The sequence below is a fragment of the Arachis stenosperma genome, chromosome 2 (genome assembly GCF_014773155.1).
Source record: "Arachis stenosperma cultivar V10309 chromosome 2, arast.V10309.gnm1.PFL2, whole genome shotgun sequence".
NCBI lineage: Eukaryota > Viridiplantae > Streptophyta > Magnoliopsida > Fabales > Fabaceae > Arachis > Arachis stenosperma.
In genome coordinates, this window is record NC_080378.1 from 58,305,190 (window position 1) to 58,318,596 (window position 13,407).

The window sequence follows — 13,407 nt, forward strand, 5'->3', positions numbered from 1 at the left end:
TGTGTGTTCCCTTCCATGGCAAGCTGTATATTGGTGGATCACCATTGTCAATGACTACCATCCGTCCTCTCAGTGAAAATGGTCCAAGTACGATTTCCGCATGGCTAATCATCTGTCGATTCTCACTTGTGTCGGAATAAGATCTCTCTATCCATTTGCACACTGTCAATGCACCCAACATTTGCAAGTTTGAAGCTCGTCAAAGTCATCCCTTTCCAGATCCTACTCGGAATATCACAAACAAGGTTTAGACTTTCCGGATCTCAGGAATGCTGCCAATTGGTTCTAGCCTATACCACGAAAGTTCTAACCTAACGAATTCGAATGCTCTATTGTCAGGAGAGGCAAGTCAAATCCGTGGATCAGAGACCCAAGAGATTATACTCCAGCTATCGTCCAATGACTACGTTGAACATCATGTAGACCACTTGTGGTTGTCAGGCACGCGGATCTTGGCTGAGCGAGTAACGAAGATAGTGGGTGATTGTCACGGATCACCCCTTCATTCTGACTTAACTGAATCAAGTACGAGAGTATATCTTGGAGAAGAAGTAGGCATGAAATGAAAGAAAAACAATAATACTTGCATTAATTCATAAAGAACAACAGAGCTCCGCACCTTAATCTATGAGGTGTAGAAACTCCACTGTTGGAAAATACATAAGAGAGAAAGGTCTAGGCATGGCCGAATGGCCAGCCTCCCTCCAAGTGATCAAAAGATCAAAAGATGATCAAAAGATGAAAATACAATAGTAAAAAGTGCTAGTTATACTAAACTAGTTACTAGGGTTTACAAAAAATAAGTAACTAAGTGCAAATAGTGCAGAAATCCACTTCCGGGGCCCACTTGGTGTGTGTTTGGGCTGAGCTTTTAAGCTTTCACGTGCATAGGCAATCCTTGGAGTTAAACGCCAGCTTGGATGCCAATTTGGGTGGTTAACTCCAGTTCTGGTGCCAGTTCCGGCGTTTTACGCCAGAAAAGGGTCTTTGGTGGGCATTTGGACACCAGTTCTGGTATGGACTATTATACATTGCTGGAAATCCCAAGATGTCTACTTTCCAATGCAATTATGATCGTGCCAATTGGGCTTTTGTAGCTTCAGAAAATCTACTTCGAGTGCAGGCAGGTCAGAATCCAACAGCATCTGCAATCCTTTCTCAGCCTCTGAATCATATTTTTGCTCAGGTCCCTCAATTTCAGCCAGAAATTACCTGAAATCACAGAAAAACACACAAACTCATAGTAAAGTCTAGAAATGTGATTTTTGCATAAAAACTAATAAAAATATACTAAAATGTAACTAAAACATACTAAAAACTATGTAAAAACAATGCCAAAAAGCGTATAAATTATCCGCTGATCACAACCCCAAACTTAAATTGTTGCTTGTCCCCAGGCAACCAAAAACAAAATAGGATAAAAAGAAGAGAATATACAATAAATTTCAAAATATCAATGAAGCTTAGTTCTAATTAGATGAGCGGGACTAGTAGCTTTTTGCTTCTGAACTGTTTTGGCATCTCACATTATCCTTTGAAGTTCAGAATGATTGGCATCCATAAGAACTCAGAATTTAGATAGTGTTATTGATTCTCCTAGTTTAGTATGTTGATTCTTGAACACATCTACTTATGAGTCTTGGCCATGACCTTAAGCATTTTGTTTTCCAGTATTACCACCTGATACATAAATGCCACAGTCACATAACTGGGTCAACCATTTTAGATTGTGACTCAGCTTTGCTAGAGTCACCATTTAGAGGTGTCCAGAGTTCTTAAGCACACTCTTTTTGCTTTGGATGATGACTTTAACCACTCAGTCTCAAGCTTTTCACTTGAAGCTTCATGAAACAAACACATGGTTAGGGACAGCTTGATTTAGCTGCTTAGGCCAGGATTTTATTCCTTTGGGCCCTCATATCCACTGATGCTCAAAGCCTTGGATCCTCTTTACCCTTGCCTTTTAGTTTAAAGGGTTACTGGCTTTTTCCTCTTGCCTTTTCATTTAAAGAGCTATTGGCTTTTTCTGCTTGCTTTTTCTTTTTCTTTATTTTTCGCCAATTTTTTTTCGCAAGCTTTGTGTTCTTCACTGCTTTTTCTTGCTTCAAGAATCAATTTTATGATTTTTCAGAGTATCAATAATATTTTTCCTTTTTCATTATTCTTTCAAGAGCCAACAATTTTAACATTCATAAACTTCACTATAAAAAATATGCACTGTTCAAGCATTCATTCAGAAAACAAAAAGTATTGCCACCACATCAAAATAATTAATCTAATTTCAAGATAAATTTTGAAATTCATGCACTTCTTGTTTTTTTTGCAAATAAAAACATTTTTCATTTAAGAAAGGTGAAGGATTCATGGAACATTCATAGCTTTAAGACATATACACTAATGATCACGTAATAAAGACACAAACATAGACAAAGCATAAAGCAAAGGAAACGAAAAATAGAAAAACAAATAACAAGGAAATTAAAGAACGGGTCCACCTTAGTGACGGCAGCTAGTTCTTCCTTTTGAAGATCCTATAGAGTGCTTAAGCTCCTCAATGTCCCTTCCTTGCCTTTGTTGCTCCTCCTTCATGGCTCTTTGGTCCTCTCTGATTTCATGGAGGATAGTGGAGTGCTTTTGGTGCTCCATCCTTAGTTGCTCCACGTTGGAACTCAAATCTCCAAAGGAGGTGTTGAGTTGCTCCCAATAGTTGTGTGGAGAGAAATGCATCCCTTGAGGCATCTCAGGGATTTCTTGATGAAGGATTTCCTCATGCTCTTGTTGAGGTCCGTGAGTTAGCTCTCTTGTTTGCTCCATCCTCTTTCTAGTGATGGGCTTTTAAGATGAATCTCTCAATCTCCAATGACTCAGAGTTGGAAGCAACTACCTTCCCTTTCTTCTTCCCAGAGGTTTTTCCAGCCTTAGATGCCATTAATGGTTATGGAAAAACAAAAAAAACAGAACTTTTTTCCACACCAAACTTAAAAGGTTTGCTCGTCCTCGAGCAAAAGAAGAAAGAAAGGATTAGAGGAAGAAGAGATGGAGGAGATAAAGGTGTGTGAATGGTTCAGCCAATGGGGATTTTAGGTGGTTATAATGTGTGAAAATGAAGGAGTGATGAGGGGCTTATATAGGAGTGGAGTGAAGAGGGAATTCTTGTAGTAGGGGTTGGGTTTGGGAGGGATATGGTTTGAATTTGAATGGGGGGGTAGGTGGGTTGTATGATGGTTTTGGAGGAGAAATGGAGGTGATTGGTGGAGGTTATTTTGGGGAAGAGTGTTATGGAAAGGTGTGAAAAGGAGAGAAAAAGAGTTGGGGTAGGTGGGGATCCTGTGAGGTCCACAAGTCCTGAGGTGTCAATGATTTCTCATCCCTGCACCTTTCTGGCATTTAAACGCCTTCTGTGTGCCATTTCTGGCGTTAAACGCCAGGCTGATGCCCCTTTCTGGCATTAAACGCCAGTATGGCTGCCAATTCTGGCGTTTAATGCCCAGAATGCTACCAAACTGGGCATTAAACGCCCATTCTGCTACCCTTACTGGCATTTAACGCCAGCCAGACACCAGACACCCTTTTCTGGCGTTAAACGCCAGTCTGTGTGCCATTTCTGGCGTTTAACGCCTAGCTGCCAGACTGGGCGTTAAACGCCCATTTTGCTATCCTTACTGGCGTTTAAACGCCAGTAGGCCTGTCCTCCATGGTGTGCTATTTTTGATGCTGTTTTTTATTCCACTTTAGTTCTGCAGCTATTTTTGTGACTCCACATGATCATCAACTTAAAGAAAACATAGACTAACACTAGAAAATAAAATGAAAAAGTAATTAATATAGATAAATAAAATTGGGTTGCCTCCCAATAAGTGCTTCTTTAATGTCAATAGCTTGACAAGAAGCTCTTACAGAGCTTTACAGATACTCAGAGAATGATTGTGGCCTCCCAACACCAAACTTAGAGTTTGAGTGTGAGGGCTCTGCTTGACTCTATATGGAGAGAATTGGATGAAGCTTTTCATGCTTCTTCTCTATGTTTACAGAAGAAAAACCATGAGCCTTAAACACAAGGTAGTCCTCATTCAATTGAAGGACTAGCTCTCCTCTGTCCACATCAATCACAGCTCTTGCTGTGGCTAGGAAGGGTCTTCCAAGGACAATGGATTCATCCTCATCCTTTCGGGTGTCTAGGATTATGAAGTCAGCAGGGATGTAGAGGTTTTCAACCTTTACCAAGACATTCTCTAAAAGTCCATAAGCTGGTTTAATTGATTTGTCTACCATCTCTAGTGAGATTCTTGCAACTTGTACCTCAAAGATCCCTAGTTTCTCCATTACAGAGAGTGGCATAAGGTTTTTACCTAACCCCAGGTCACACAGAGCATTCTCAAAGGTCATGGTGCCTATGGTACTGATGCACGAAATTGCAATCACACTTTTGTAATCCCGCACAACTAACCAGCAAGTGCACTGGGTCGTCCAAGTAATACCTTACGTGAGTAAGGGTCGATCCCACAGAGATTGTCGGCTTGAAGCAAGCTATGGTTATCTTGTAACTCTTAGTCAGGATATCAATAATTCTCAGGTTTAATTGTGAAAAGTGGAAGAACATGAAATAAATACTTGTTTTGCAGTAATGGAGAACAGGTTGAGGTTTTGGAGATGCTCTATCTTCTGAATCTCTGCTTTCCTACTATCTTCTTCTTTATACACGCAAGGCTCCTTCCATGGCAAGCTGTATGTAGGGTTTCACCGTTGTCAATGGCTACCTCCCATCCTCTCAGTGAAAATGTTCAATGCACTCTGTCACAACACGGCTATTCATCTGTTGATTCTCGATCATGTCGTAATAGAATCCAGTGATTCTTTTGCGTCTGTCACTAACGCCCCACAATTGCGAGTTTGAAGCTCGTCATAGTCATTCAATCCCTGAATCCTACTCAGAATACCACAGACAAGGTTTAGACCTTCCGGATTCTCAAGAATGGCCGCCAATATATTTTAGCATATACCACGAAGATTCTGGCTAAAGAATCCAAGAGATATCCACTCAATCTAAAGTAGAACAGAGGTGGTTGTCAGGCACACATTCATAGGTGAGAATGATGATGAGTGTCACGGATCATCACATTCATCAAGTTGAGGAGCAAGTGATATCTTAGAATGGAAACAAGCGTTTTTGAATGAAAAATAGTAGTAATTGCATTAATCCATCAAGACATAGTAGAGCTCCTCACCCCCGACCATGGGGTTTACAGACTCATGCAGTAGAAGGTACAATATGAAACATGTAAAGTGTCATGAGGTAAAGATACAATGTCAAAAGGTCCTATTAATAGTGAACTAGTAACCTAGGATATACATAAATGAGTAAATAACGTAAAAATCCACTTCCGGGGGTCCACTTGGTGTGTGCTTGGGCTGAGCATTGAAGCTTTCATGTGTAGAGACTTTTCCTAGAGTTAAACGCCAGCTTTTGTGCCAGTTTGGGCGTTTAACTCCAACTTTTGTGCTAGTTCCGGCGTTAAACGCCGGGAATTCTGAAGCTGATTTGCAACGCCGGTTTGGGCCATCAAATCTCTGGAAAGTGATGAGCGGATAATTTGTACGCTTTTTGGCATTGTTTTTAGTATGTTTTAGTATGATCTAGTTAGTTTTAGTATATTTTATTAGTTTTTAGTTAAAATTCACTTTTCTGGACTTTACTATGAGTTTGTGTGTTTTTCTGTGATTTCAGGTATTTTCTGGCTGAAATTGAGGGACCTGAGCAAAAATCTGATTCAGAGACCAAAAAGGACTGCAGATGCTGTTGGATTCTGACCTCCCTGCACTCGAAGTGGATTTTCTGGAGCTACAGAATCCCAATTGGCGCGCTCTCAACGGCGTTGGAAAGTAGACATCCTGGGCTTTCCAGCAATATATAATAGTCCATACTTTGCCCAAGATTTGATGGCCCAAACCGGCGCTCAAAGTCACCTACAGAAATTCCAGCGTTAAACGCCGGAACTGGCATAAAATTTGGAGTTAAACGCCCAAACTGGCATGAAAGCTGGCGTTTAACTCCAGAAAAGGTCTCTACACGAAATTCCTTCATTGCTCAGCCCAAGCACACACCAAGTGGGCCCGGAAGTGGATTTTTATGTCATTTACTCATTTCTGTACACCCTAGGCTACTAGTTTTCTATAAGTAGGACCTTGTACTATTGTATTTGACATCTTGGTAGCTATCTTTGAGTTTTATGCTATCTTAGATCATTGGGAGGCTGGCCATTCGGCCATGCCTAGACCTTGTTCTTATGTATTTTCAACGGTGGAGTTTCTACACACCATAGATTAAGGTGTGGAGCTCTGCTGTACCTCGAGTATTAATGCAATTACTATTGTTCTTCCATTCAATTCCGCTTGTTCTTTGTCCAAGATATCACTTGTTCTTCAACTTGATGAAGGTGATGATTGACACTCATCATCATTCTCACCCATGAACAAAGTGACTGACAACCACTCTTGTTCTACAAGCATCTGAGGCCTAGTGAATATCTCTTGGATTCCTGATTGCACGATGCATGGTTGATCGCCTGACAACCGAGTGCTCGCCTGACAAACGAGCCAACCATTCCGTGAGATCAGAGTCTTCGTGGTATAGGCGAGAACTGATGGCAGCATTCAAGAGAATCCGGAAGGTCTAACCTTGTCTGTGGTATTCTGAGTAGGATTCAATGACTGAATGACTGTGACGTGCTTCAAACTCCTGAGGGCGGGGCGTTAGTGACAGACGCAAAAGAATCACTGGATTCTATTCCGGCCTGATTGAGAACCGACAGATGAATTCCGCTATGCTGTGACCAGAGCATATGCAATCGTTTTCAATGAGAGGATGGGAGGTAGCCACTGACAATGGTGAAACCCTACACAAGCTTGCCATGGAAAGGAGTAAGAAGGATTGGATGAAGGCAGTAGGAAAGCAGAGAGACGGAAGGGAAGGCATCTTCATGTGCTTATCTGAAGTTCCTACCAATGAATTACATAAGTATCACTATCTTTATCCTTTATGTTATTTTCGTTCATCACCATATACATTTGAGTTTGCCTGACTAAGATTTACAAGATGACCATAGCTTGCTTCAATACTAACAATCTCCGTGGGATCGACCCTTACTCGCGTAAGGTTTATTACTTGGACGACCCAGTGCACTTGCTGGTTAGTTGTGCGAAGTTGTGTAATGCCATGGTATTGAGCTACCACGTTTTTGGAGCCATTACCGGGGATTATGAGAGTTGTGAAAAAGTATTGTTCACAATTTCGCGCACCAAGTTTTTGGCGCCGTTGCCGGGGATTGTTCAAGTTTGAGCAAGCTTTGGTAACAATGCCTGGGATTGTTCTAGTTTGGACAACTGACGGTTCATCTTGTTGCTTAGATTAGGTATTTTTTTTTCGAAATTCTTGAAGGTGAATTCTAGAGTTTCATGATGATTTGTTGAAATCTGGCTGGCTGAGAAGCCATGTCTAATTCCATTGGACCGAGGTTTCAACTTATCATCACAAGAGCTTGATGATCTTTATCAATCTTGCTTTTGGAGCAGTGATTTGCTAAGGCTTGGCTGGCCTTTGGCCATGTCTAGTGTTTTGGACCGAAGCTTTCTTTGAAAGCTTGGCTGGCTGTGAAGCCATGTCTAATTCCTGGACCGGAGTCTTAGACTAGCATTGCACTGATTCCTGGAATTCTCATTAAGAATTTTGATATCTTTTTCCACTTAATTTTCGAAAAAAAAAAAAAAAAAACAAAAAAAAAATTACAAAATCATAAAACCAAAAATATTTGATGTTTCTTGCTTGAGTCTAGTGTCTCATTTTAAGTTTGGTGTCAATTGCATGCATTCATTCATGTGTCTTAAAGATCTTCAAGTAATTCTTGATGATTTCTTACTCTGATCTTTGAATTCTTCTGGCTTGAGTGTTTATATGTCTCATATAGTGTCAGTAGTATACAAACTGCTAAGTTTGGTGTCTTGCATGCATTGTTATTTGATTCTTGTTGCATTTTGATTATTAAAAATCCAAAAATATTTTATTTGTGTCTTCTCAAGTCAATAATACAAGGAATTGAAGATTCAGAACATGCTGCAGAGGAATTATACAGAAAAAGCTGGGCATTCAAAATGCCCAGTGAAGAAGGCAGACTGGCGTTTAAACGCCAGCCAGGGTACCTGGTTGGGCGTTTAACGCCCAAAAAGGGTGCATTTTGGGCGTTAAACGCCAGAATGGATACCATTCTGGGCGTTTAACGCCAGGATGGTGCTAGGAGGAAGATTTTGTTTTCAAATCAATTTATTTTCAAGTTTTCAAAGTTTTTCAAATCAAATCTTTTTCAAATCATATCCTTTCAATCAAATGTTTTCAAAATCAATTTCTTTCCTTTTTCAAAGATACTTACTAACAATTAATGATTTGATTGAACATTTTTTGCCTTTTCTGTTGAGGAAGGTTTTATGTTTGAATCATATCTTTTCTTGTTAGGCAAGTCACTAATTTTTAAAATCAAATCTTTTTTTTTTAAATTGTTTTCAAATCATATCTTTTTAATTTTGTTTTCAAATCATATCCTTTCAATTACATCTTTTTAAAACTAATCATATCTTCTTAACCTCATCTTTTTCAAAATAGTTTTCAACCAAATCTTTTTTATTTCTAATTTCAATTCCTTTTTCAAAAATCACTTGATTTCTTTCTTACTTTTATTTTCGAAAATCAATTAAGTGTTTTTCAAAAATGTTTTCAAAATCTTTTAATTTAATTTTCGAAAATTCTCTTCCCTCCTTCCCACATCCTTCTATTTATGGAGTACCACTCCTTCTCAATGCACAATTCGAACCTTATCTAATTAAAGTTCGAATTCTTCTTCTCCTTCTTCTTTCTATTTCTCTTTTCCTCTGACACCTCAAGGAATCTCTATACTGTGACATAGAGGATTCCACATTTTCTTGTTCTCTTCTCTTTCATATGAGCAGGAGCAGAGACAAAGGCATTCTTGTTGAAGCTGATCCTGAACCCGAAAGGACCTTGAAGAGAAAGCTAAGAGAAGCCAAAGCACAACTCTCTTTAGAGGACCTGACCGAATTCTTCAAAGAAAAAGAAGACATGGCAGCCGAAAACAACAACAATGCCAACTATGCAAGGAAGGTGCTGGGTGACTTTACTGCACCTACTCCCGACTTCTATGGGAGAAGCATCTCTATCCCTGCCATTGGAGCAAACAACTTTGAGCTTAAGCCTCAATTAGTTTCTCTAATGCAACAGAATTGCAAGTTCCATGGACTTCAATGGAAGATCCTCATCAGTTCTTAGCTGAATTCTTGCAAATCTGTGACACAGTCAAGACTAATGGGGTTGACCCTGAGGTCTATAGACTGATGCTATTCCCTTTTGCTGTAGAGACAGAGCTAGAATATGGTTGGATTCTCAACCTAAAGAAAGCCTGGACTCTTGGGAAAAGCTAGTCAATGCCTTCTTGGCAAAGTTCTTTCCACCTCAAAGATGGAGTAAGCTTAGAGTGGAAGTCCAAACCTTCAGACAGAAGGATGGAGAATCCCTCTATGAAGCTTGGGAAAGATACAAACAATTAATCAGAAGATGTCCCTCAGACATGCTTTCTGAATGGAGCATCATAGGTATCTTCTATGATGGTCTCTCTGAACTATCCAAAATGTCTTTGGATAGCTCTGCTGGAGGATCTCTTCATTTGAAGAAGACGCCCACAGAGGCTCAAGAGCTAATTGAAATGGTTGCAAATAACCAATTCATGTACACTTCTGAAAGGAATCCTGTGAATAATGGGACTAGTCAGAAGAAAGGAGTTCTTGAGATTGACACTCTGAATGCCATACTGGCTCAGAACAAGATATTGACTCAACAAGTCAATTTGATTTCTCAAAGTCTGTCTGGAATGCAAAATGCACCAAGCAGTACTAAGGATGCTTCATCTGAGGAAGAAGCTTATGATCCTGAGAACCCTTCAATGGAAGAGGTGAATTACCTAGGAGAACCCTATGGAAACACCTATAATTCTTCATGGAGAAATCACCCACATTTCTCATGGAAGAATCAAGAGAGACCTCAACAAGGTTTCAATAACAATAATGGTGGAAGAAACAGGCTTGGCAATAACAAGCCTTTTCCATCATCTTCTCAGCAACAGACAGAGAGTTCTAAGCAGAATACCTCTGACTTAGCAACAATGGTCTCTGATCTAATCAAAACCACTCAAAGTTTCATGAATGAAACAAGGTCCTCCATCAGAAATTTGGAAGGACAAGTGGGTCAGCTGAGCAAGAAAATTACTGAACTCCCTCCTAGTACTCTCCCAAGTAATACAGAAGAAAATCCAAAAGGAGAGTGCAAAGCCATAAACATGGCCGAATATGGAGAGGAAAGAGAGGAGGTGGACGCCACTGAGGAAGACCTCAATGGGCGTGCACCAATCTCCTCTGAGTTCCCCAATGAGGAACCATGGGAATCTGAGGCTCAAAATGAGACCATAGAGATTCCATTGGACTTACTTCTGCCTTTCATGAGCTCTGATGATATTCTTCCTCTGAAGAGGATGAGTATGTCACTGAAGAGCAAGTTGCTAAATACCTTGGAGCAATCATGAAGCTAAATGACAAGTTATTCGGAAATGAGACTTGGGAAGATGAACCTCCCTTGCTCACCAAAGAACTGGATGACTTGTCTAGGCAGAAATTACCTCAAAAGAGACAAGATCCTGGGAAGTTTTCAATACCTTGTACCATAGGCACCATGACCTTCAAGAAGGCCTTGTGTGACTTAGGGTCAAGTGTGAACCTCATGCCTCTCTTGTAATGGAGAAGCTAGGGATTTTGAGGTACAAGCTGCAAGAATCTCATTGGAGATGGCAGACAATTCAAGAAAAACAGCTCATGGACTTGTAGAGAATGTTTTGGTAAAAGTTGAAGACCATTACATTCCTACTGATTTCATAGTCCTAGAGACTGGGAAGTGCATGGATGAATCCATCATCCTTGGCAGACCCTTCCTAGCCACAGCAAAGGCTGTGATTGATGTTGATAGAGGTGAGTTGATCATTCAAGTGAATGAAGAATCCTTGGTGTTTAAGGCTCAAGGATATCCCTCTATCATCATGGAGGAAGCATGAAGAGCTTCTCTCAAAACAGAACCAAGCAGAGCCCCCACAGTCAAACTCTAAGTTTGGTGTTGGGAGGCCACAACCAACTCTAAGTTTGGTGTTGAACCCCCACATTCAAACTCTAAGTTTAGTGTTGGGAGGTTCCAACACGGTTCTGAGTATGATGAGGCTCCATGAGAGTTCTCTGTCAAGCTAATGACATTAAAGAAGCGCTTGTTGGGAGGCAACCCAATGTTTTATAGTAACTATTTTCTTTTGTTATTTATCTTTTTTGTAGGTTGATGATCATAAGAAGCACAAGAACAATGAAAAAAGCAAATACAGAATGAAAACAGGAAGAAAAACAGCACACCCTGGAGGAAGATGCTGCTGGCGTTTAAACGCCAGTAAGCCTAGCAGTTGGGCGTTTAACGCCCAGTCTGGCACCATTCTGGGCGTTTAACGCCAGAAAGGGGTACCAGACTGGCGTTAAACGCCAGAAAAGGGCTAGAACCTGGCGTTAAACGCCAGGAATGGGCACCAGCCGGCGTTTAACGCCAGAAATGGCTCAAAACGTGAATTTTGATGCCATTTGGTGCAGGGATGACTTTTCCTTGACACCACAGGATCTGTGGACCCCACAGGACCCCACCCATCCCACCATCACTCTCTCTCTTCTTCCCCCATTCACCAATCACCTCAACACCTCTTCCCCAAAAACTCTTCACCTATCAAATCCCATCTTTCTCTTCACCACTCACATCCATCCTTCATAAATCCACCAACCTCACCCTTCAAATTCAAACCACTTTCCCTCCCAAACCACCCATAATGGCCGAACCACTTCTCCCTCTTTGGCCGAACACACCACCATCTCCCTCTTCTTCATTTCTTCTTCTACTCTCTTCTTTCTTCTTTTGCTCGAGGACGAGCAAACATTTTAAGTTTGGTGTGGTAAAAGCGTTGCTTTTTCATTTTTCCATAACATTATGGCATCCAAGGCCGGAGAAACCTCTAGAAAGAGGAAAGGGAAGGCAAAAGCTTCCACCTCCGAGTCATGGGAGATGGATAGATTCCTCTCAAGGGTGCATCAAGTCCTTCTATGAAGTTGTGGCCTTGAAGAAGGTGATCCCCGAGGTCCCCTTTTCACTCAAAAAGGGTGAATATCCGGGATCCGCCATGAGATCCGAAGAAGAGGTTGGGAAGTTCTCACCAACCCCATTCAACAAGTCGAATCTTGATGGTTCAAGAGTTCTATGCAATGCATGGATCACCAAGAACCATGACCAAAGTGTGAACCCGAATCCAAAGAATTATCTCACTATGGTTCGGGGGAAATACTTGGTTTTAGTCCGGAGAGTGTGAGGGTGGCGTTCAACTTGCCTATGATGCAAGGAGAGAGATCTTATACAAGAAGGGTCAACTTTGATCAAAGGTTGGACCAAGTCCTCACAATCATATTTGAAGAGGGCGCACAATGGAAGCAAGATTCAAGAGGAAAGCCGGTTCAATTGAGAAGGCATGACCTCAAGCCCGTGGCTAGAGGATGGTTAGAGTTCATACAACGCTCAATCATTCCCACTAGCAACCGGTCCGAAGTTACCATAGACCGGGCTATCATGATCCATAGCATCATGATTGGAGAAGAAGTGGAAGTTCATGAGGTTATAGCCCAAGAACTCTATAAAGTGGCGGACAAGCCTTCCACCTTGGCAAGGCTAGCCTTTCCTCATCTCATTTGTCACCTCTGTTATTCAGTTGGAGTTGACATAGAGGGAGACATCACCATGATGAGGACAAGCCCATTACCAAGAAAAATGGGCACACAAGAGACCCCTCTCATCATGAGATCCCTGAGATACCTCAAGGGATGCACTTTCCTCCACAAACTATTGGGAGCAACTAACACCTCCCTAGGAGAGTGAGTCCCAACATGGGACACAAGGGTGGAGCATCAAGAACACTCCATCATCCTTCATGAAATTAGAGAAGACCAAAGAATCATGAGGGAGGGAGCAACAAACAGGAAGAGACATTGAGGAGCTTAAGCACCATAGGATCTTCAAGAGCAAGAAAGAGCCGCCATCATTAAGGTGGACCGTTCTTTGATTTCCTTGTTATTTGTCTTCTGTTTTTCGATTTTTTTATGCGTATCCATGTGTGTCTTGATCATTAGTGTCTGAGTGTCTATGCCTTAAAGTTTAAATGTCCTATGATCCATCACCTTTTCTTAAATAAACGTGCTTAATTGAAAAGGAAAGAATTGCATGAATTCTGA

General features: G+C 41.0%; 1 non-coding gene across 1 annotated transcript; it reads right to left on the reverse strand.

Annotated features, from left to right (window-relative positions):
• Positions 1–9,527: 9,527 nt before the first annotated feature.
• Positions 9,528–9,635, reverse strand: LOC130964437 (small nucleolar RNA R71). The gene has a single exon (XR_009080532.1). It is a non-coding gene; the product is annotated as a small nucleolar RNA R71 (small nucleolar RNA).
• Between the last annotated feature and the right edge of the window lie 3,772 nt (positions 9,636–13,407).